Source organism: Lygodium microphyllum, chromosome 6, assembly GCF_053477565.2.
Source record: "Lygodium microphyllum isolate KBCC chromosome 6, Lygodium_microphyllum_v1.1.10, whole genome shotgun sequence".
NCBI classification, from domain to species: Eukaryota; Viridiplantae; Streptophyta; class Polypodiopsida; order Schizaeales; family Lygodiaceae; genus Lygodium; species Lygodium microphyllum.
The window spans coordinates 98,239,774-98,265,291 of record NC_141140.1 but is presented as its reverse complement, the minus strand read 5'-3'; the positions used below and the strand labels follow the sequence as shown (position 1 = coordinate 98,265,291).

The window sequence follows — 25,518 nt, the reverse complement described above, 5'->3', positions numbered from 1 at the left end:
AAACTCTTTCATGCCTCGTTCGATCTAACCTATTTTTGCTACCAGATCATCATGTTGTATGATTCAAAGCTTATAATCTCTTTGCATTTTCACTAGCTCTTGATTTTCATCTACAAGCTGTTGCCGCTAGCTTTGCTCCTTTTCATCTTTGGCCTTTAGTTCCCATTTCAAATCAAGGATTTCCTTTTGTTGCATAACCATTTGCCTTGTCTTTTGGAGCTGGAAGGCTGCCACCGACTCCTTTTTCGCTTTCAACTTAGCCACCGCTATCTTTCTTTCCTCCCTTGCCTTCTCTAACTGAGAGAGCAATTCAGCAACATATTCATCATAATTTGCTAGTGACGTCATAGTAGTAGGGATTGGGATGGTCAAAGCTTCCATCTTTTGGCATTTTGGATCTTTCCTAGACTCGATATCTCTGGCCGGCCTTTTCTTCCCAGTGGCCATAGTCTCCATCCTTGCCTTTGATGACCACAGGCGGGACTTAAACCCCCTAGGCCATCGAGTCAGCTTTGTTGTTCTATGGACCGGCGAGTTGCTTCGGCCATGTCACCCTCCTCCTTTATCCTCAGTTCCGCCTCCGTTTCCACAGCTCTTCCTTCTCTCTGTTTCTCTTTTTTCCTTGATTCTTTTGGCAACTTTTCAGCTTCTTCCTTCTCCTTCTTCTTCCTCTCCGCAGCCTCTCTTAGGGATTTCCTTTTGGCTCTCTCTAGATCTTCTTTTTCTTCTTCTTGCCCTCATTCTGTTACTTCTTTTGAGCTGCCTTTTTACTAGGCTTCTTTGTTTTTTCCCTTCTGGATTGAGCCTCCTAATCCTCCTTCTCTGTCTCACTTTTTGTCCTGTTGCTCGATGGCTCTTTTCCTTGGTGGGTCGGCCATCTATCTAGAGTCTCATCTGCTCCTTCATTTTCTTGTTGGGCTTCTTTTACAACCTCTTGGATGATGGCCGTCAGCACACTTCCATACTCGATGAAGGAGGATTCTGAGGAAGGTTTCTTCCTCTCCATATTTTTAGAGGTTGGGGATTCTCCACCTGCCTGTCTATTGCCCAGGGCTAGTGCTTTGGCTACTTGGTCTATAGTCTTGCGCACGTAGCTATTCCAGTCCACCTCATCCAAGGTGTGGGCTACCACATTCTCTAGCACAGGCACACTGATTTGGTGCATGATGGAGTTATAGTGCTGACTGGAGAAAAGTAAGTGCATCAATTTGCTGAAAAGAAAGGCTTCGTGTTTTTTGAATTAAAATATTTAAGCTCCAACATAAAATTTTCTTTCAAACTTTTCATCCTTTATTTCAAGATTTTTGTGATATTTTTTCTCAATTGCAAATTAACGTGTTTCTTCCCTTCTTGCAATTAAATGTTGACTAAGGTTTTCACAACAGTGTGTGTTTTTTTTAATGTGTTTATGCGTTTGCTTGATTTTGATTACTTTCGATTTGACTCACTCACCTTATCCCCTCCCCTTTTGGATTTGGGTAAAATCCTTCCTAGGATTGAAGGCTAGCAGGCCCAGGGCATTGAGTGTACGGGTTGAGTGTTTACTTTCACATGGGCCAAGCATAGAAGTTTGGATTGTACAACTGAGCGTCATGGTCCAAATCGAAGGGTCGGCTACCTACGTGTGTGATGTAAGTAAGGACACCTATCAAGATGTCACCGAAATCGATACGGCTAGCAATATGTAACTCTTTCTCTATCTAGAGGCAATCAAGGTAAGGGTGTCCTTTGATGTGCTCTTCTAGGGGGTTGGTCACGAATACTTGTTAACACCCTATACAAATTTGGGGCGACATAAGTTGGGTCATATTCTGATGTCTTGATCGTGTGTCGCTGCTCAGCATTGGTCATTATTTGGCATCCTTTGAGTTCCCATCACAATCGAAGAGCGTACCAGTTTTGTAAGAATGGGGATTCGGTTTTAGCAAGTTGTTTCAACTCCTCGACTTCTCGATCAGTGAGAGCAGAAGAGGCTTGCTTATCGTATGATGTAATGAGACGTTTAATGGCTGGCTCTGTAGATATCTCAATGTAGAGTAACTCTGCAGCAATTGAGTGGGGTGCTTTGATGAATGAAAATTTGAGTGTGTCCCATGAACAAGGCATTGTACAAACTTCTCTCACAAAGGGCTCTTGCAACAGGTCCAAGTCCAAGCGGTCATAGCTCAGAGCTAGTGACATGAATGTGGCATCTAAGAGTCTGAGGCAAGCAATGACATCATCCCTTGTATCTTCCGCTAGATCTGCAGTGAGTGTCAAGAATGATTTTTGCTCATAGGAGGGTCTAAGGCCTGCAGGGTGGTTGAGGTTTGACAGAACTAGAGAGTTTGACAACAAATAGTTGCAGGCTCGGTTGTTCCTGAGATTGCAGTTGGGTCCCTTGCCTAGTGGGCTGGGACAACTAGATTGCGAATGGGGCACCACCACTTGCGGATGTGGCCTCTTGAGTCTTGCTTGAGTTGCATGGGACTAGTTTCGGAGTAGCAAGCTGAGATTTGGGATGGTTGACTTGGTCAGTCTTCATGGGCATAATCAGTTATGAGTCAATGGGCTTGGTGTCTCAAGGCTTTTGCGGTGTTAGGCCTTGACACATTGTATGGTTGGGTATGGTTACACGTGAGGTGAAATTTGATTACTGCTCTTGGCTGTTTTAGACTTAGGGATCTACATCTAGGCATTACCCTCATAATAACCTTGTGCCTGCAATAGGGTCTTAGGAACCCATCACCGCTTGACCACACATCACTGTTTGTAGCTCTTTTTTGGCCTCCTAGGTTTTGAGGTTGTGTTGTTAGCCTTATGAAAGCAAGGTTGATTGCATTTCAGTGGCACGCTCTGACATTTAGGTACCCACCTTAACTGGGGTTGATGGGCATTGACCTTGGCTTCAGCAGAATGCTGGCAAAGAGGCTTGAGAGGGTGTAACAAATCACAACCCTCCTCCTTGGACTTGACTCAATGCGTGTCTATTGGTGGCATTGCAGGTCGTCTAGTGGGAGTCACGTAGCTCTTACTGAAAGCTGCCACTATGCGGACATTGCAAATAGTGAGCTTTCTTTTTAAAGGTTTGATGACCCAATAGCGATTTGGTGCTTGCATTTTCAGCATTCGTCAACACATAAAATGTCATTGGTATGCTCTCACACTTGATAGAAACTGTGGCCCTGCTTTTTCCTAGGAGTGTGTATGATCGACCCCCATATGGGTCTAGTTTGGTGGTAGTGGGCTGTAGTTGTGGTTTGCCAATATGGGTTCAATGATCGTGGGTTAAGACATTGAAGTCTGCTCCCTCATCAATCAAGGCGTTGACAGTGCGTGCTTGCTTGGTAATGATCGTGATGCGGAGGTAGGCAGGTTCTAATATGGTTTCCTCATCTTCATCATCAATCTTCGTGATTGTGGCTAATGGTACTTTGACCGGCGGTTCTAACATTGGTTATTCGTGCAAAGGATGTGTGGGAGGATAATACTTCTTGATGTGACTACCATTGAAAAAGCCTACGCCCTCGCCTTCGAAAGTCTTGAGTTCAACATTACCGATTCGGCTGATGGCATGAACCTTGAAGGGCCCTAGACCTTTAGACTTCATTTTGTGCCATAGGACTAATATGTCCTACAAAGTCAATTTCCCACTTGTCTAAGGGTTGTCGTGCAATTATTAGGGTTAGTTTCATTTGATCCTTGCAAATTAGGACCTTTTTCCATTGGTACTTGTCACAGTGCTTAGCAAACCGTGCCACATTGTGAAAAAGCATGGGCCACCACAGTTGAGATTGTAGCACCTTGTGGGCTGTTGTTTCTCCACTAAAGCATCCTCCAGTGATTCCACTGTATGCTTCTAAGATCACCTCATTCATCTTGTACTCGCATATGCATCTACGCAACAACCTCTCTTGTCATAGCCTATACAACCGACTTGCCATCAACTGATAGGGTTGGATCTTGAGGATGAGCCATCTAAGTCCGGCTTTCTCTATTGGGTGTTTAGGTAGTCCATGCTCAAGCACTTGGACTATGTCGTCTGCCCAATATGGTGTCAAGTCCGTTCAAAATAAATCTCTCTCGCTAGACACACTAAACAACAGTGCGTTTGGCAAACCATCTATGATGCCTCCTCCAGTGGCCTCTCCTATGGGGATGTGTGATATGTGGTCGGCCATGTGGTGATGTTTTCCTTTTTGTACAACCATGGAGAAGTCAAATTCTAAAAGCAGAAGGAGCCATCAAGCTATTCGGCCTTTAGCACAAGGTTTTTTTACTAAATATAGCAAGGATTGATGATCCACAAAGAAGGTGAAAGGAGTGGCTAACAAATAATGCCGAATTTTCTTCACGGAAAATACAATGGCTACACCTTCTCTTTCTATTGTCAAGTGTTTTATCTCGGTCTCGGTGAGTTGTTTGCTAGCAAAGCTCACTGGGTAGTCGAGATTGTGTTTTCGAGGTTGGCACAACACTACCCCCATAGCAAATTTTGAAGCATCAATATGCATGTGGAAGGTAATGGTCCAATCTGGGGCTCCTAAAATTAGTGATGTGGTTAGAGATTTTTCTAGTTTCTCATATGCGTGTTGGCATTCTTCAATTCATTCAAATATAATCAATAGTTTGTAAAAAAGGTCTAGCCACGGATAATACCCCATATGGCCTAAGAATCATTGCACTCCCTTGTAGTTGGTTGTTTGGGGGTGGAGGGTCAACAATGACCCTAACTTTTGAAAAGTCTATGGCAATGCCGTTTTTCAACTCCACATGCCCTAGGATGCATCCGTGCTTTACCCAGAACCGGCACATTAAGGGATATAGGGAGAGGTGATATAGGCGACACCGTTCAAAGACTTCTTAGATTCTGTCTAAGTGTTCTGTCCAGGTCAAGTGAACACACAAGTCGTCTACGAATACTTCTAACTCTTTCTTAAGCATGTCTTTAAATATAGTGCACATAAGGTGCTGAAAGGTGGCTAAAGCGTTGGTCAACCTGAAGGGCATGACTATGTAGGCAAAGACACCTCACTCAGTGGCGAATAAAGTCTTATGTCTATTGTCACAATGCACCTCCATCTCATTTTATCCAGAGAAGCCATCCAAAAAATTGTAGGTCTCTTTGCCCGCCACTCTCTCGAGCATGTGCTGGATGTACGGCAATGGGTAGTTGTCCCTCTTAGTGGCAGCATTCACCTTCTTGTAATTGACGCACACCCTAATCTTTTCATTTTTCTTCATTACAATGACTATGGGTGATATCCATTCTGTGTGCTCAATTTTGTAGATGAATCCTGCTCTCATTAGCTTGTCGATGTCTTCCTTGACCGCATGCATGTGTTTTGGATTCATAGGGTACGGTCGCTACTTGGTCGGTGTTGCATCTGGTATCCAGCATGATCACTACCCTATCACCCTTCTTAAACTTTGTAAATCTCTTAGGGAGGTCATGTGGTTTTCGTTGTTTGTTTGCTCTTGCGTCCTTAGCCTGTTCTGTCCTTTCTTCTTTCAAGCGTCTGCATCTTAGGTGGACAGGTAGGTCCCCCTTGGTAGGTCTAGTCTTCTTGGAATGCCTTGGTATTTCTAGGTCACTCTATGAACTCACTTCCAACTCAGAATTGAACTCCTCCTCTTCGTTGGGACAAGACAGTCTCCCCCGGTGGTCACAGCTTAGAGGCTAACTCTTCTCTAAGAACTAGCGTGCTACTTGGTTGGGTTAGGCCTACTTGCTACTTGGTTGGGTTAGGCCTACTTGCTCAAGATCTATGGCTCTTATACATTCCAACCAAGCGTGGTCACAATCCACACGCATGACCCTTTGCTCTATCCTAAAGGTGTTCTCTCTTTGTGTCCTGGAGTCTACCCGTATAGGTTTGATCACTCGTCCTTCAGTGTCGTATTCTACGGTATCTATCTCATCCTCACTGTGGTCTCACTGAAGAAGCTACAGTCCTTGTATTCGTCATCGGAAGCATCTTCACCTGATCGTTCGTCGTCTCCTAGGTCTTTGTATGTCTCGTTTGTTTGATCGGGGACTAGGGCCCAATTATACCTAAGGTTTAGGTCATGCACCCTTGTCCATTGCTAGGTTGGTTCATTTAAGAGATATTGGAGTGGCTTGAAGTTTGCGATTGGATTGCCTGCTAGCTTGCCAGTCAAATACTCTAAAACCCCCTAGAGCTCTCTCCTGTTGGTTGGCACTTGGATAGTGGCAGGGTTGGGTCTTCTGCTGCGATGGTTTCTTGCCATCATGCAGATTGGTACTGAGGGTGTACCCTTGGGCTCATCAATCAATTTAATGCCCTATTCCTACTCCTCGTTTTCTGAGAACGGAAAGTCAATGGTAGCAAGGATATGCATCCAGTCTCACTTGTCTTCACGACATGGGATATACTTAGCTAGGGGCCCATAGGATTCCTTGATCTGGGTATCACCCTTGAGCATAGCAGAGATGGCGTCAAGGTCAATTGGTGCGATTTTCTAGGAGTCCATTTCTACCCTTATGACTGCTTTTCTATTTCCTAGAAAGATGTGATCATTCCCCCAATCTTTGATCTCTTTGGCATTGCGCATCCAAGGTCGGCCTAATAGGATATCATAGTCCACTCTCTTCAAGACTATAAAGTCAATTGAGAATTTGACTCCGGAGATTTTCACAGGCTAGTTTCTTAGCACCTCAATGGCTTCACTCTCATTCCATTAGCTAATGTGACATTGAACCTAATAGTCTCGACAGGTGGGTCTCCCCAAGTTTGGAGCATTGCATGGCTCAGTACACTAACTCCCGCCCCTGTGTCTACAATCCCTTTCCTTGTTGTGTCGCCTAGGGCTAAGATCGGTAAGACTGCATGCATCTCTATGCCTTCCCAAAAAGCATTAATGTGCAAGGATTTAGACATGAAGTGCAACATCAAACTCAGTATCTATGTCTGTGTATCATGTTCTTGTAGGCATGTAGCAGCTTGCTCTTGTGACCCTTCAACCCACTGCTTCAAGTCCCGCCATAGGGTGGATGCTGCCTAAGAAAATCTCCCACATTTAACGTCACCAAGCCAGTCACTAGAGTGGTAAGGAGGTCGTTGGCTGCTCATCTTTCTCCTGTTCCGGATTGTCTCGGCCAATGGCCCTGATTGGGTTGCTGGCCCACAGAGTTAAGGCTTTGCCTAAGTGGTACTGCTTGTGGCATAGTTGCCTCTCTTGATTTCCGTGGAGGGGGTGAGAGTGACATACTGATGCTGAAGAGGTCCTCGATCTTGTTCTCCAAGATCGGGTCCACATCTTTCAGGTGTTCTTGAGTCTCCTTTACCCACTCCTTCACCTTCTCAATGGTCTCTAGTTGTACTTTAGGTTGGGGTACTCCCCTACCTTAGCACTTCCCTTTTCAATAGTCTTTGAGGCTGAGCGCAACTTTAGCTTCGAGTCTCTTCTTTCTTCGCCTATGGCTCTTCTTCCCTTTTGAGGCTGCATCAAGATTGCTAGGACCTGGCAGTGACATATTGGCCTGCTTCGTTTATGCACGGGTCATGATATGCGATAGGATAGATGTAGCCTCCCCATCAACATTCTCGACACCAAACATCCCCAATGGGATGGTAAGTTAGCTGAATTTAAGGATGGCTTTTGCTTTGGACAACCAATGAAGAGATAAGTGATAACACCTTCATGACACCTTACGTCAACCTTGTCTCTATTTTTTTGCTCCCTTTTAGAACAATGTGATGAGATATGTCCCAGGTGATCGCAAGTCCAACACATGATTGGATCTTGGGTCTACCCTCCTAGGCCTCTACCTTGTCCCCTACCTAACGCCATCACCGATACTAGTTGATAGTCCATAAGGACTCTGTTGCCCTCATTGTCGTGCGAGATGTAAGGGTATATGTAAGGCTCTTCCTCATTTGGCTCTTCCACATAATGTATTGGATCGTCGCTCGGTGGATGTGTCACATAGGGGCCAGGTAGTCTAGGTATTCCAATCGGATTTATATCCATTCTAGGAACAATTGGCTTAACATCGTTTGACATGGGAAGGACCAATGGTGCTCCCCTTCCGAAGAATTGTTGTGGCCTATTCGCTAGGTAAGGATGACCGTATGGTTGTGAGTAGGAAAGCCGTCTAGGCAATCTATAATGTGCACTATCGTGATCAAACCTACCGCAATTAGCACAAGGTCGTACACGCATTATAGATTCGCTAGGTAAGGGTACACGCATTGGACATGTGGGTCACATTGGTCATCTTAGCATTTCCTACATCTTGGCTATTTCCATTTTCATGTCAGCTAATTCCTAGTTGATATCCACAGCCTTTCCCTTATCTTGGGTACTTGCACCTAAGTGCTCGCTAGATGTTGAAGCTCTCTCTAAGCTTCTAGAGTTGGTCTCTTCTTGGTTTGAGTTTCTAGAGATCCTCTCCTTCAATTGGTCATCTACCCGAATGGCCTCTTTGAACACCCTTGCTAGCACATCTCAATGCAAGCTCAAGTTACCTGGCAAGGCTTTATAAAGCTCCTCATTTTGTCTTCCATTGATGAATACCGTCGACACCAATGCAAGCTCGAGTTACCTGGCAAGGCTTTATAAAGCTCCTCATTTTGTATTCCATTGATGAATACCGTCAACACTGCTCTTTTGGTCGGTCATTCACCCATTGGGATCCTCTTCAAGAGACTCCTTACATGGGTCACATAGTCACGGATATCCTCTTTTTCCTTCTTCTTGGTGTTCATAAGTTATACTAGCAAGTTGTCCGAGTATCCAGGATCGAAAACCTCTTAATAAAGAGGTTTTTGAGTCCATTGAAGTTTGCTCGCTCTGCGACATCTAGACTTGTGTACCAAGTCTGAATCTTGTTGCCTAAGCAAAGCTCGAATGCTTGAGAGCATTGAGTCAAGTCGATGAGACTGTTGGTCTCGCATACCTGCTCAAACTGCTCTATAAACTTGTATGGATCGTCTTGGGGCTGGTACTTATTGAGCTGCTTTGTGACAACTAGTATCTTGGGCTAGCTCTTGGAGCCTTGGTTCACCCCTAACCCTGCTAGTAGTGATGTGGCTAATGCTGCAACTCTCTGCTCTGCTGCTATGTTGTCTAGCCATCGCTTCATGAGAAGCTCACTTAGCATCAAGTCTCCTTCTAGCACTCTCTCATGGTTATTTCAATTCCTACTTGCTAGGTTCAGCTCACTGTATCTCTCTCATCTCTGCGTTCTACCTCAAGCTTCTAATCTGCTGGTCTTGGTTGTATTCCACTATGCCTTGCACTGCTTTGTGGGCTAGTTTCCTTTCCTCCTCTAGGTCAGCTATGATGGTGTCTACCATTCTACCGTGGTGCTCATATCAAGTGTGAGAATCATAGCTACTCACCAACTGTTGGATCACTTTTGGAAAAATCCCTAAGTCAAATTCCTTGTTATGCGTGCAGTTTGAGCTTTCTTCTGACATGATATTGTTCTCGTGCTCCACCAAGCTATCGATAAGGTTAAGTATGTCGAGTAGATCCAAGTCTCTGTTGTTATTCGCTTAGTCCAACGCTGGGCTGTGATTGCCCATCTATGTCTTGGGATATTCTCTTATTGATGGATTCCTTCACGTTCTTTTATCTGAATGAGTTCCTTAATTGTTACACACAATCCTCAAGTTAGCTCCACTTTTAGCGAGCGCATTTCTTTCTGTGCACTTGTGCGCTCAATCAGGCTTTCGGCTGGCTTTCGGCTATTCTTAGGTATACTTCAAGTGTTGGAAGTCAAGGTGACTGGGGAGACCAAGTGTCTAAGTGGCTTGCGCACTCTCGTCTTGTCTTAGGCCTGATAGAATCGTTCGATCAATTTCTGGTCGTCTTGGTAGGTTTAGGGCTTGTTTTGTGCCATCTTACTCAGTTTAGGTTCGTTTGGGATCTATGCCTCCAGTAGCTGCCATCAAGGTGTTGACTTTCTCAACAACCTACTCAAGCTGCTAAGCAGTCGCATCTTGCAAATTTTCCTATTTCTTGCACTAGAATCGAGCTATGGGCATTGGGATGGCTCATAAAGGTTGGCACCGTTGAGATCTAGCTAGTTCTTGTGCAACCTTCCACAAAGTTTGCAAAAGTCTGACTCGACCCCACTCGTCCAAATTGTAGGGGCTGAGTGGTGAATTCGGACAGGGGCTCAGGGCCGAATAGGAACACTAGCAGAACTTGCAACTCGAATGGCCGAATAGATTTGGCCGAGGACTAAGTGGTCCAAGGGCCGAGTCACATTAGTGGATCAAGTCAATTGTTTGGATGGGCCAAGGCAAGTAGGCCGAGAGCCGAATATCAGTTTTGTCCGAATGGTTGACTGGGACGAGGTGAGCGATATGTGTCCTGAATCGAGTGGGCCGAGTGATCCAACTGGTCGGAGGGCCGAATGGTCCAATTCTGAGACTTAGCCCAAATCCAAGGCACTCGGACGGGCCGAGTCATGCACGACGACGACCATGCTAAGGATGATCCCATTGAATACGATGATACATGCAATCACCATGCACACTGACTTTGAGATCACAAAAAATACCTAGCAGGAAGGTTTTGATATACCTGAATTGTGCGAAGAACTCCTTGATGGTAAGATCAAACCGAATCACTGATGAAAAATCTCTCCCTCTCTCACTCCCTCTCTCTCACTGCTAGGGTGAAAGATGATGTCTTCTATGGTCTCCTGGCCCTTAAACCCCTTCCCGAGCAAGGTCTTGCTATCCCCAATCACTCCCTTGCCGGCATTAATTATTCCAACTACTCTTTTTTTCCATTTATCTCGATCTCACTACAACAAAAAGGCTCCATAGACGCGCTTATAGATGCAATATTTGAATTGTGTTTAAAAATGTCGGGCGCGTTTATTACCGCTGTCGAAGGGATTGTGAAAGCAAAGTAGCGTCTTCAGAAGACCTTGATAAATTTCAGGATAAAAGATCGAACAGATGAATAAACAAGATGAGAAAATAATGTCAGCACTCTGTTTTATTTCTATCAATAAGAGTTTCAAGATTCAAGATGAAGAAATCCGAGCAGCCTCTCGAATACATAGATCATATATACATTTCAAAGAAAATTTCCAAGAGTATGGTCTTCATTGATGAATAAGAAAGTGGAAGATCATGAATAATTTTCTGGTTCAAGTTCCATGATGATGACTATTTATTGATATTGAGATGGCTTACGGTTCCTAGATTATCATCTGTTGCCTTTCAGTTCTTTCAGCCGTTAAAGGTCACAATCCATGTCTCAGCTGCTTTGGCACCTTCTGCAACCGCAAGGCCAACAGTTCCTAGACCGAATATTGCAACAATTGATCCAGGCTCCACCTTTGCAGTGTTCCAAACAGCACCTAAACCTGTCCAGTATGCATTAGTTCAAAAGCATCATTGATTTGGCTCCACCTTTGCAGTGTTCCTAACAGCACCTAAACCTTTATCTTCTTGTTTAAATACTTCTCAACCAAAACTGGCACTTGTGAGCGGCTTTTAAAGCCACCAAATGCTGTTCCTTTCCAAACTCGCCCAGTCACAAGTTGAAAAGGACGGGTGCATATCTCCTAGCCTGCAGCTGCCACGCCTACTATTACAGAAGTCCCCCATCCCTTATGACAGCATTCAAGAGCAGAGCGCATCAGTTTGACATTCCCCACGCACTCAAAGTTGTAGTCAACTCCTCTCGTGCCGATAGCCTACCGTCTTCACTCCTTCCGCCTCAGTGTAATTCCTCCCCTTCAAGCAGCAGAGTACCATCCCTCTTCTCCCCTCTGTTTCAGTCCTCGAATGCACTGTTTCTCTCATTCCCTCCTTCTCAATCACCCAAAGATATCCCAAAAATTTGAGGAGCCAATCTCAAGGACAGGATCACAGGAGTTCTACAGCGTCTTTATCAGACGAAGGAAGCTCCCTGATCATCCTCGTATTCATGAATCTCTCTCCTTCTATTGTCAGTATGCTCAGACTTCTCACCATCATCGTCATCGACTTCTTAAACGGCTCTGCATCCTTCTTTTCATCAGAAGCGCCATCGTTGTTGCCTTTGTTTTTCTACTCACCTCTTCAGTAAATTTTCACCTTGCTTTTAAATTAATTAGTGCAAGCTCTGCCTTTACATAATCACCAGCATATATTGCCGGATATTTGTGTGCATCTGCTGTATCAGCAAAATGACCCAAAGGTTGTAGAATAGCATCTGATGCAATAAGCCCAAAAACCGTTGATGAGACCCTCCATAAGCTTCTACCAGCTTGGGCAGCAGATTGAACTGCAGACAGCGTCCTCTTACTCACAACCACCTCATGCATCCCAGCCATGCAAACGCCTCCAGTAAGCCATTCAATCTGCTTGCCAGCTTGAATGAGAGGGCAACCAGGAGGCACACTGACTTCCAGTTTCTGCCCATTTTTTTGTCCAGATGAAAAGGCCCGAAAATCTGCATCGACCATGAATAGTAAGGAAGTTAAGGTCATAGTGATAACCAGCAAGAATATCCCCTCTTCTGCGAACTCCTCGTAGATCTCCCAATGCTCTGTTCCCCTTTCCTTTCTCCCAGATTAGCTTCCCCTTCTTTTTCTGTCCCATACGCTTCCTTTTCCCTCCTTCTTTCGCTTTTCAAAAATCCCCTCTTTTTCCTCTTTCTTTCGTGTTTTCTTTTCCCCTTTTGTTTCCTCTCAAATTAGCTTCCCTCTAGAATCAGAAAAGCACCAAGGAAGAGTAGCCCCAAAGTAGCCACGGGCTGTAATGCCAAAGAACCTCAATCGAAAGTGTTCCCACTCGGAAGAAAAGCACAATTTCAGCATCACATGTGTGTGTAAGCATATTGAATGCATGCCAAAGGTTCAAACCTTTCTGTTCTGTAAAGTCCACTCAGCTAAGTACACGAGCAATAGTGCTAATGGATTTTAGACAAGCAGTGGTTCCATGATCAAGGACAACACATGAGCCTCATGTTCATCTGAAAATTCACTAGTCTTCTTAAACTCCCTTGTCGATACCATTTGCATCTTCAGCATAAGCAAACAACTTGTGAAGCTCGGAAAAACCATACTCATTACAGATCTAGAACCCATTCTCTTTCTAATTTGTTTATACCAAATATCAGATTCAATCCCAAACAGCGCTTGTCTCTTCTGTAAAAATAGCAAAGCACAACATCTACGTCAAAGTATGTATAAAGTAACAAATCTCATGCACAACTTTTGGGTGGTTTTCACACCTCGAATGCGCAGCAATACGACATCCACCCCCTCTAATCCTGCGCATCCTCTGGATGGGCCAACTACCCATGATCATTATCATCAAGATCTACAAACAGATCAATCTCTTCATTATGCATTTCCGGTAAATCAACAAGGTTATCTGTCATATCATCTGTCTCTTGCATTGGAGTTTCTTGTGGTTGCTCTTCTCTTGAAAATTCTTCTAATGCATAATCCTCATCATTTCTTTTCTTGAAAATCTTGATTCTTTTTCCAGCAATAGGCACTCTAAGCACTGTCCCATCCAATTCTGTCAGCTCATATGTTGCATTATCAAAGACATGTCTGACTATGTACGGCCCAAACCATCTTTTCACCATCTTCCGAAGTGCAGTATGCTGATTTTCAAGACTGCTATCAAACACCAATACCCAATCTCCCTCTTCTATTGCTCTTGACCGCAAGCGATGCCTACTGTCAAACCTGTCCTTATTCCTTAGTCTAGCAACCTTCAACCTGTCAATAGCTAGCTGAATATCCTTAGGTCTCCTCTCCAATTGTCGAATCCGAAGAGCTAAGAGCTCCTCTCTCATCAAATCCTCCTGCCAAGGTAAAACTGACCAAGTCAAAGCACAAGTCTCAATCGGCATAACAGGTTTCTGACCATACATCAACTCTGCAGGCATATATCCTGTGGTAACACTATGAGTCGTACGACCAACCCATAAAGCAAATGGTAGAAGTCTTGGCCATTCTCCAATCCGTCCTCTGCATGCTTTGGCTAATGCTTTCACTATCGGCGGATGCCCTCTTTCACTCTTTCCGTTTCCCTCTGGATTGTATGCTGTGGTTAGAGCCAATTTGATTCCTAGCTGAGAGAAAAACTCCCTAGCTTCATCTGCATCCAATTCACCACGATCCGCAATGATCTTACCCACACAACCATACGTGCAGAAAATTTCCTCCAATAAGAACTTACACACTGCACTAGTGGTCTTCGTTCTCAAAGATCTGCCCTCAACATGATTGGTAAGATCCTCTCTAGCCAAAACAATGTATCTCATCTGCCATAGACCCATAGGCATGGTAACCAAATCAACTACCCACTTATAATGAATGCATAGCGGATAGGTCGGATGAAGCTCATCTCTATGACGCACTACTGAATACATCTGGCAGTCTCTGCAAGTCTCAACAAAGTGAGAAACATCTCTATACATGCCTTTCCACCAATATTTCTCCTTGATTTTCTCATAAGTAGCCCATACTCCTCTATGACCAGCCCAAGGACTCTCATGAAATTCCCTCATCACCTGTAACTGTGTCTCTCTATCGCAGACAACCCGCAAAGGTAATCCGCTTCTTTTCTTCGGATGCTTCCAAAGAAATCCGTCCTTGAGAAAATAACCATAGGCTTTCCTTCTGATCTTCTTGAACTCTTCATCTGTCCATTCATCTCTTTTGCTTAGTGTACTAAGGTACCTGCCAATTTGCAACCAATCTCCAACATAAAGTTCTTCTGAAAAAGCCACAATATCATAGACATGACAAACATGATCAACCATAGTGGCTGAAATTTCTGCATCATCCTCTTCTGCAAGTAGAGTCTCCTCATCCTCATATCTGGCTCTAGACAACATATCTGCCACTGGATTATCCTTCCCTGCTATGTGTTTAAATTCCGGATTTAATGACTTGATGTATGGAATCCATCTCAACATAGCTATATCCGGAGTAGAGCAACTCGTGATCATGCCAATCAATGGCAAGCAATCTGTCTCTACCACAACTGAAGCTCCAATAAAGTACTCCTTGTCACATTTGAGAGCCGTGACAATCCCCAATAACTCCCTCTTGATTTGCGGATATCTCCTCTGTCTCTCGTTTAGGACCTTCGCCCCAAACCGAATAGCATACCTATTTCCATCTGCATCATCTTGACCCACAGCCCAACCTATGCCAATTGGACTAGTGTCAACTGTCAATACAATAGGCCTATCACAATTATAATCCGCTTTCCTGAGAGTAGGAGCATTCTGCAATAACTTCTTCAATTTCCGCATGGCTTTAGTGTGGCTCTCATCCCAATAGAATTTCTGCCCCTTTCGAAGCAGCAAATACAAACAATCTGCTATGTGTGCAAAATGAGGTATCCAAATCATATAAAACACACAAGCACCAATGAATCTCCGTACCTCCGAAGTGGTAGAATAATACTCTGCAATCTTGCCTATAGCATTCACCTTATCAGGTGAGGGTTTCCTGCCATAATATCCACACATATGCCCAACAATGACAACCTCATTCACTCCAAAAACAGATTTTTGCCCTGAAAGTGTCAAGTTCACTTCTTCTAACCTGGCCAAAATCTTCTCACATGCTGAAATATGATCAGCCACAAAGTATCTGCATCCCTGCTCATTTAGGCTCTCATTCTTCTCTTCTTCTGCACACCCCTTAATGGGCACATCATCCAAGAAAGGCATAGTAAGCTGAGGTATGTAATCACGAAGGACCTTATGCATGGCATTCATCATATGCGCAACAGAATTAGTGGCACCTTGAGGCAAGGTACACATCCTGACAAGCCCAATAGGAGTTCTCATGGTGGTTATGTCCCTGCTTTCCAAAGCCAACTGAAACTGATCATATCCTGAATACAAATCACCCAAAGAATAGATGGCACGTCCAGCAAATGCCTCTGCAAACTCATCCACAACTGGACCTATACCAACATTCCTGATAGTAACTCTGTTCACTGGCTGCATGTCCTGAATAAATCGAAGAGTACCATTCTTCTTTGGAACTGTAAACCACCTGTTTGAGTATGGTGCAGATGAAGGCTCAAGGATTCCCATCCTGATTTTCTCATTCAATAAATCAATCAGCTTTGGCAAGTGTGCTTTAGGCACTGGAATAGGTCGGAGATTCCATGGGATATGAGGAATAGTAAAAATGACCATAGGAGCAACAATATCAGGATTCACACATCCAATCTCATGTGGCAAAAAAGCAAATCCCCTTCCATGACGCTCAAGCATATCCTGAAAGCATTGCTTCTCTATGGGTAACAAGAAATCACCATTTCCAATTTTCAATTCAGCAAGAGTCTCTGCTGAAAAATTATGACCAATATGCTCCGAATTCCTCAAAATTTGCTGTTTAGCAGCCCTCTCTATTTGCTGATCACTGTCAGATGGAAGCGGTACAGCAACCGGCTTCACCTTCTTATCCACAGTTTTGTATTTCGTGTCAACCCTGGCTTCATTATGCTCTTCTGCATTACATAAACCTTGCTGTAAATCAGCAATTCTGCACTCCAATGGCTGACTATTCTCAGCTCTCTGCTCTAACACTCTTTGCTGAGTTACCTCAGCCTCTGACTCAATCTGTGACACAAAATCTGCAATTTCATGAAACATGTCCAGGGATTGCACTAATACATTACCATGGCAATTCAGCATATCAGTTTTCAGCATATCTCCCATCTCTGTCATCGTATCTGCACAAATCACACTGTCATACATCCCATCTATGTGCTCATCATCTTCCAAAATTCCTGCATTTTTCAAAATTTTCTCCTTCCTGCATATATACTGCCTGGCAGCTCTAGGCAATCTAGAAGTCTTCTGATAACTCATCGAACTGTTTGCTGAAATTCCAACAAAACCGGAGGAGAAAACACCGCTGCCAGGAGGCGAGAACTCCAATCTCCTCTGCTCTGTACCACCGTCGTCTCGCGAAACGGCGGTACCTAATGAAAACCCGAATCCCTCACAGTCGGTAAGGGTGCATCTCTGAGAGTGTCTCTGTTTCTAACATGGTTCACACATACAGTCATAAACTGAACTGCTCTCATACCATCTTTACTGCGAATCCGTGCATAAGCAGATCCATCATCCATGACCTTTGTTTCCATGCGCATCTCTGTAATGAATGGCTGACTAAGAATTATGGGATAAGAGCATGAATCCTGCACAAAGAAATGAAAATCCTCCTCTACATCACCAATAGAAACCCTGACACTAGGACAGGCAGCATACAAATCACCTGCAGTGTTATTGGCGGCTCTCATACGCCACCCATGCTCTACATCCATAGGCCATCTGTTACTTTCATAAACTCCACGAACTATGAGATTAATCTCTGAACCATGATCAACCAATGCAACATAAGGCACATGTTTCTCTCCAATCTTTACCATCGTTTCTGTAGTTGCCCTAGCCCAATGGCTCCGCGAAAAGTGACTACGCGGTATCAAAACAGGCTCATCAATTTCAGCATAATGCATAGGTTGAACCCTCTTCTCTACCTGCGGCAAAACAGAAGCATTATCAACCATAACCTCATCATCATCCTCATCCAACTCTCCAATCAAAACTCCTTGTGTATCAGTGGTAGCCAATGCATGTCTTTTCCTCTTCAAGACCTCCTGAAACTGATCCTGAAACTCTCTTTTTGAGATGCCCAAAATCTCAGAAATAGTGAAAGTCACCTCACTACCAAGTATCTTATCATTAAAGATTTTCTTCATGTCTGTAGATGTCTCAATATCGGACATCAATCTGAATCCTGGCTGCTTTCTCTCTCTAGGCTCTTGCCTCTTTTCTCTCTTTTGAGCATCCTCCATCTGTCGATCTGGCCCTGGTCTTGAAGACGGTCCTGCAGTAGGTGGAGTTACAAACTCACCCCCTCTAGTCTTCTTAGCTGCACTTGGATTTTCTTCATCCCTCTTATGCTTCTCCTCAACAAGTACATCTGCACCATGAGATTTAGCCAAATAAGCATAAATAGAGTACCTGTCAACAGGCGAGTCCCAACCTATCTCTGATCTGATGCTAGAGCCTGCACTAGTCAAAACAGTTTGCTGAATTTTCCCCTTGTTTGCAGTCTCCATAGCATAAGTCCATAGCGCTGACTGAGTCTCTGATCCCTTCTCAATCTGTACTCCATATGCAGAAGCATCACCTCTAGCTGTCACATAAGAAGTACGCGCAGCCATGTCCTCCACTAACTTCTTCATTCCACCTTTACCAAAGTTGGTAGCAAGTGGAGCTCCTGTCTCAGTCAACCAAATCTTACCATCTTGCCCCCAATATACCAAATTCTGCCTCCTTGCATCCTGGAAAGAGTCACAATCCCTGCAATGCTGATGCTCCGTACTATCACACCAAATACATCTCCGATCTCTCCTAGGTGCACTAGGAGCACTCCTAGGTGCAGTAGGAGCACTAGAAGAAGTAGTAGGCACAGTTGAAGCAAACTGCTCCTTCAACTTTCCCACTAACTCCGCTTTGACTGACTCAAGTGTCAAATCTGTGATGCCTTTGATTATGTCATCAATAGAGGTAGGCACCGATGGAGGGGATGGTTTTGGAGCAGAAGGTGTAGGCATCGGTCGTGGAACAGGAGGAATAGGTGGAGTGGTAACAGTAGGCACTGGCATAGGCCAAGAAACTGGCTGAGGAGGAGAAGAAATAACAGGGATAGAAGTAGGGATAGGAGCTGATGATGGTGTAGGTGTCATGGAACCATTCTGTAGGCGAGTCTTCCATATCCTCCTCTTGGTCAAAGTCGAGACTGCATCCTGAGCATCCTGCCAATCAGTTTTAAGACCCATAGGCTTCGTGCGATCTTCAAGAAGCTCACCCAATTCTTCTTGAAGAGCAGGATCTGCAGCTTGCAAGAAAAGCTCAACTTTTTCAACATCCAATGCTCTTTGTTCAATGGCATCAAGCTGACTATACCTCTCTTCGAATTCTCGAATCAACTCCGAAGCAGCGAGACCTTTGTTTGGCATGTAGACCCACTCTCGGAATGACCGCCGAGTAGCCATACCAAAGTCCTCAAGGAAGTATTCTTCTTTCAAGGCCTTCTTAAAATCTTGCCAATGTGTATTTTGAATAAAAAGATCAGTCACTTTTGTCCTCAAAGCAGGTGTGACAAGACGAAGGAAGTACTTACTCATAAGTCCAGCAGGAACTCCAAAAAACCCCATCTTGATCTCATATGTCTTCAAATATGCTGAAACATTACGCCCGTCAAATAGCTTCTTCTCACTCTCAACTGCTTCAATAGCCTTAGTCGCACTGTTTGCATTCTCCTGCTCCGAATAGAGTTGCCTTTGCTGAGACAACTGCTGTTGATGCAATTGTTGTTGCTGCTGCATATACAATTGTGTTTGCTGATTTTGGAGCTGCATATACATAGACATATTCTGCAAAATCTGCTTTAGATCCTCCGTTGAAGTACTTGACGCAGCAGTCATTGATGGAGCTGAAGTAGCCGCGGCTGGCGTTGTAGAAGAAGCTGAAATAGAGGCTGAAGTATCTCCCATCCTGAAATTTCTGCGACGCTTTCACGTCGGGTTCACCAAAGATGTCGAAGGGATTGTGAAAGCAAAGTCGCGTCTTCAGAAGACCTTGATAAATTTCAGGATAAAAGATCGAACAGATGAATAAACAAGATGAGAAAATAATGTCAGGACTCTGTTTTATTTCTGTCAATAAGAGTTTCAAGATTCAAGATGAAGAAATCCGAGCAGCCTCTCGAATACATAGATCATATATACATTTCAAAGAAAATTTCCAAGAGTATGGTCTTCATTGATGAATAAGAAAGTGGAAGATCATGAATAATTTTCTGATTCAAGTTCCATCATGATGACTATTTATTGATATTGAGATGGCTTACGGTTCCTAGATTATCATCTGTTGCCTTTCAGTTCTTTCAGCCGTTAAAGGTCACAATCCATGTCTCAGCTGCTTTGGCACCTTCTGCAACCGCAAGGCCAACAGTTCCTAGACCGAATATTGCAACAATTGATCCAGGCTCCACCTTTGCAGTGTTCCAAACAGCACCTAAACCTGTCCAGTATGCATTAGTTCAAAAGCATCATTGATTTGGCTCCACCTTTGCAGTGTTCCTAACAGCACCTAAACCTTTATCTTCTTGTTTAAATACTTCTCAACCAAAACTGGCACTTGTGAGCGGCTTTTAAAGCCACCAAATGCTGTTCCTTTCCAAACTCGCCCAGTCACAAGTTGAAAAGGGCGGGTGCATATCTCCTGGCCTGCAGCTGCCACGCCTACTATTATAGAAGTCCCCCATCCCTTATGACAGCATTCAAGAGCAGAGCGCATCAGTTTGACATTCCCCACGCACTCAAAGTTGTAGTCAACTCCTCTCGTGCCGATAGCTTGCCGTCTTCACTCCTTCCGCCTCAGTGTAATTTACCAAAGATGTCGAAGGGATTGTGAAAGCAAAGTCGCGTCTTCAGAAGACCTTTATAAATTTCAGGATAAAAGATCGAACAGATGAATAAACAAGATGAGAAAATAATGTCAGCACTCTGTTTTATTTCTTTCAATAAGAGTTTTAAGATTCAAGATGAAGAAATCCGAGTAGCCTCTCGAATACATAGATCATATATACATTTCAAAGAAAATTTCCAAGAGTATGGTCTTCATTGATGAATAAGAAAGTGGAAGATCATGAATAATTTTCTGATTCAAGTTCCATCATGATGACTATTTATTGATATTGAGATGGCTTACGGTTCCTAGATTATCATCTGTTGCCTTTCAGTTCTTTCAGCCGTTAAAGGTCACAATCCATGTCTCAGCTGCTTTGGCACCTTCTGCAACCGCAAGGCCAACAGTTCCTAGACCGAATATTGCAACAATTGATCCAGGCTCCACCTTTGCAGTGTTCCAAACAGCACCTAAACCTGTCCAGTATGCATTAGTTCAAAAGCATCATTGATTTGGCTCCACCTTTGCAGTGTTCCTAACAACACCTAAACCTTTATCTTCTTGTTTAAATACTTCTCAACCAAAACTGGCACTTGTGAGCGGCTTTTAAAGCCACCAAATGATGTTCCTTTCCAAACTCGCCCAGTCACAAGTTGAAAAGGGCGGGTGCATATCTCCTAGCCTGCAGCTGCCACGCCTACTATTACAGAAGTCCCCCATCCCTTATGACAGCATTCAAGAGCAGAGCGCATCAGTTTGACATTCCCCACGCACTCAAAGTTGTAGTCAACTCCTCTCGTGCCGATAGCCTGCCGTCTTCACTCCTTCCGCCTCAGTGTAATTCCTCCCCTTCAAGCAGCAGAGTACCATCCCTCTTCTCCCCTCTGTTTCAGTCCTCGAATGCACTGTTTCTCTCATTCCCTCCTTCTCAATCACCCAAAGATATCCCAAAAATTGGAGGAGCCAATCTCAAGGACAGGATCACAGGAGTTCTACAGCGTCTTTATCAGACGAAGGAAGCTCCCTGATCATCCTCGTATTCATGAATCTCTCTCCTTCTATTGTTAGTATGCTCAGACTTCTCACCATCATCGTCATCGACTTCTTAAACGGCTCTGCATCCTTCTTTTCATCAGAAGCGCCATCGTTGTTGCCTTTGTTTTTCTACTCACCTCTTCAGTAAATTTTCACCTTGCTTTTAAATTAATTAGTGCAAGCTCTGCCTTTACATAATCACCAGCACATATTGCCGGATATTTGTGTGCATCTGTTGTATCAGCAAAATGACCCAAAGGTTGTAGAATAGCATCTGATGCAATAAGCCCAAAAACCGTTGATGAGACCCTCCATAAGCTTCTACCAGGTTGGGCAGCAGATTGAACTGCAGACAGCGTCCTCTTGCTCACAACCACCTCATGCATCCCAGCCATGCAAACGCCTCCAGTAAGCCATTCAATCTGCTTGCCAGCTTGAATGAGAGGGCAACCAGGAGGCACACTGACTTCCAGTTTCTGCCCATTTTTTTGTCCAGATGAAAAGGCCCGGAAATCTGCATCGACCATGAATAGTAAGGAAGTTAAGGTCATAGTGATAACCAGCAAGAATATCCCCTCTTCTGCGAACTCCTCGTAGATCTCCCAATGCTCTGTTCCCCTTTCCTTTCTCCCAGATTAGCTTCCCCTTCTTTTTCTGTCCCATACGCTTCCTTTTCCCTCCTTCTTTCGCTTTTCAAAAATCCCCTCTTTTTCCTCTTTCTTTCGTGTTTTCTTTTCCCCTTTTGTTTCCTCTCAAATTAGCTTCCCTCTAGAATCAGAAAAGCACCAAGGAAGAGTAGCCCCAAAGTAGCCACGGGCTGTAATGCCAAAGAACCTCAATCGAAAGTGTTCCCACTCAGAAGAAAAGCACAATTTCAGCATCACATGTGTGTGTAAGCATATTGAATGCATGCCAAAGGTTCAAACCTTTCTGTTCTGTAAAGTCCACTCAGCTAAGTACACGAGCAATAGTGCTAATGGATTTTAGACAAGCAGTGGTTCCATGATCAAGGACAACACATGAGCCTCATGTTCATCTGAAAATTCACTAGTCTTCTTAAACTCCCTTGTCGATACCATTTGCATCTTCAACATAAGCAAACAACTTGTGAAGCTCGGAAAAACCATACTCATTACAGATCTAGAACCCATTCTCTTTCTAATTTGTTTATACCAAATATCAGATTCAATCCCAAACAGCGCTTGTCTCTTCTGTAAAATTAGCAAAGCACAACGTCTACGTCAAAGTATGTATAAAGTAACAAATCTCATGCACAACTTTTGGGTGGTTTTCACACCTCGAATGCGCAGCAATACAACACCGCGTCTACTAGCACATCTAAAATTTCGCATCTACAAGCGCGCTTATAGTGAAAACTACACGTGCATATAGACGCGCATATACACCCAAACATAGATGCTCCTGTAGACGCACTTATAGATGCGCATATACATGCGCACATATATGCGCATATACACGTGCATATACATGCGCATGTACATGCGCACATATATGCGCATATACACGTGCATATACATGCGCATGTACATGCGCACATAGATGCGATTTCACCTGCAAATTAGACGCAAATATAGACGCGGAAAATAGTGTATGAAAAAAAACCTCAAAGGAGATGTGGTTGTTTAATGCGAGCGCGTCTATAGGTGCGCCTACTCTGTGGATCAGACATGCTCTTACACGCGCGAGGTCCACAAAACTAAGAAAAACCTAGGAGGTTTTATGGATCTTCAACACTTATGCGTCTACGAGAGCGTCTACTCTGTATATCAGACGTGCTTGTAGACGCGAATTAGTAGTGAAGCACAAAATAAAACTAGGAAAAGCAAGCAACAACTAACATACCCAAAGCTAAGAAGGAACCAAAATACAACTCAGAGTAAACACAGAGAGAGAGAGAGAGAGAGAGAGAGAGAGAGAGAGAGGAGAGAGAGAGAGAGAGAGAGAAAAGAAGAAGGACTCACCTTGAATATTTGTTGTGATGGGCAGCGACACAACTACAAACTCCTTCTTCTCCTCCATCTCCTTGCTCTTTGGCTATTCTCCTCATCTCACAACAAACATACCAAAAGCTAAGAAGGTAGCAAAATACAACTCAAAGCAAAGATAGAGAGAGAAAGAGAGAGAGAGGGAGGGGGGAGGGAGGGAGGGAGGGAGGGAGAGGAGAGAGAGAGAGAGAGAGAGAGAGTGAGTGAGTAAGAGAGACAAGAAGAAGGACTCACCTTGAATCGGTGTTGTGATGGGCGGCGACAGGGCTACAAACTCCTTCTCCTCTCTCTCCTTTCTCTTTGCCTTTTGCTTCCTCCTCTCTTTACCCTTTCTTCTTTGCCTCTTCCTTTCTCCTCTCTTTGTGTCGTGCGCCTATCAAAAAACCCAAAAGAAACGCAAGACGGGACTACTTTGAAAAGAATGACACACCGGCAATATTTTTTAATTTTTTTAAAACTTTTAGTGCGTGTCTGTGCACGCATCTATAAGCGCGTGTATATAGAGCACAAATTGCTTATAGACGCGCTTATATACGCACAGTTAAACGCACTTATAGATGTGCATATACACGCGCTTATAGATGCGCATATACATGCACACATAGATGCGATTTCACCTACAAATTAGATGCAAATATGGATGCGCAATTACGTCTATATTTTTTAATTTTTTAAAAAATTTTAGTGCACGTCTGTGTGCGCATCTATAACTGCTGCTTGTTGTAGTGACGCGTCTGAAAACGCGTCTATATTCGCGTCTATTTGCACAGATATATAGACGTAAAATTTGCGTCTATTTACACGCTCTTTTACACGCACATACAAACGTGATGATAGACGCGCCTGACTTTGCACGTCTATGTCTCGTTTGTGTTGTAGTGTTTGTGCCTGTTTTACCCTATTTTATAGCAGTAAATCCTATGCCTCTTCAATCTGATTTCTTAATCCTAACCTACGTTGATTGCAACAAGAATCAAAAGCAAATAACTGAAATGATCTCCCCTTATTTCCCAATAATTAAACAACCAAAATAACCAAAATACTTGTATCAAAGATCAAAAGCCCCAACTTCCTACCCATTCCTTTTTACATGGCCGACCTTTGTGGCAAGTCATTTTTCCTATTTCCCTTTTCTTGCCTCATGCCTTAAGCCTACACCCATCGATTCTTTTACAAATGGAAACGGAGAGGGCCTGGCGCTCTTTTACAAGAGTTTTTAGAGTTTTTTGAGGTGCCTTCTATTTAAAATTGTGCTTTTGCCTCAACTTAGCTTTTAGGGGCCGCCTCTATGCTTTTGCTCTTTTTGTGTTCTTTTTCCACTTTTTGCTTCATATTTCTCCCATCTCGAACTGAGATTAATAGTAATATAACATCATAGTTACGACTTTCTCCTTATTGTGTTGCAACCTTTGTATATGAGATTGAACTCTAGCACACTATATGAGATTAAACTCTAGTATATTTCTAGTGGTTTATATAGATGATCTTATCATCATTGGAGATGATGAAGAGGGCATTGCGAAAATTAAATCATGTTTAGAGGCTGAATTCAGAGTTAAAGACCTTGGTGAACTAAATTTTTTTCTTAGGATTGAGGTAGTCTCTATGCCTCAAGGTATATGGCTACTATAGAAGCAGTATGCTCATGACATGTTACAGAAGTATGGTATGGCTGAATGCAAGCCTATGGAGACACCTCTTGATCAGAATGTCAAGCTACAGATTGATGTTGTCGGAATGGCATAGAGAATGTGAACTTCTATCATCTTTTTCTTTTGTAAGAAATTTTCAATGTATTACAATCACTTGCTTTCAATGCTCTCATTTAGGAACAATTACAACCAAATGTGCGAGTGTACCATTTCCAAAGGATAACTACTCATTCTCCCCCTCTTCAAAAGTAGGAGTTTGGACTACTTGCCAAATTGATAAGCCTAACATACATGATCATAATTTACATGACCAAACTATGGAAGCCCATGAGCAACCTATCTGGATTGCATCTATTTAAGAATTTGCAAATTCACATTTTTGATTCTTCTATGCAATA

General features: G+C 43.6%; 1 pseudogene; it reads right to left on the bottom strand.

Annotated features, from left to right (window-relative positions):
- Positions 1 to 11,404: 11,404 nt before the first annotated feature.
- On the bottom strand, positions 11,405 to 20,050 carry LOC148034846 (alcohol dehydrogenase class-3 pseudogene; annotated as a pseudogene).
- Positions 20,051 to 25,518: the final 5,468 nt, after the last annotated feature.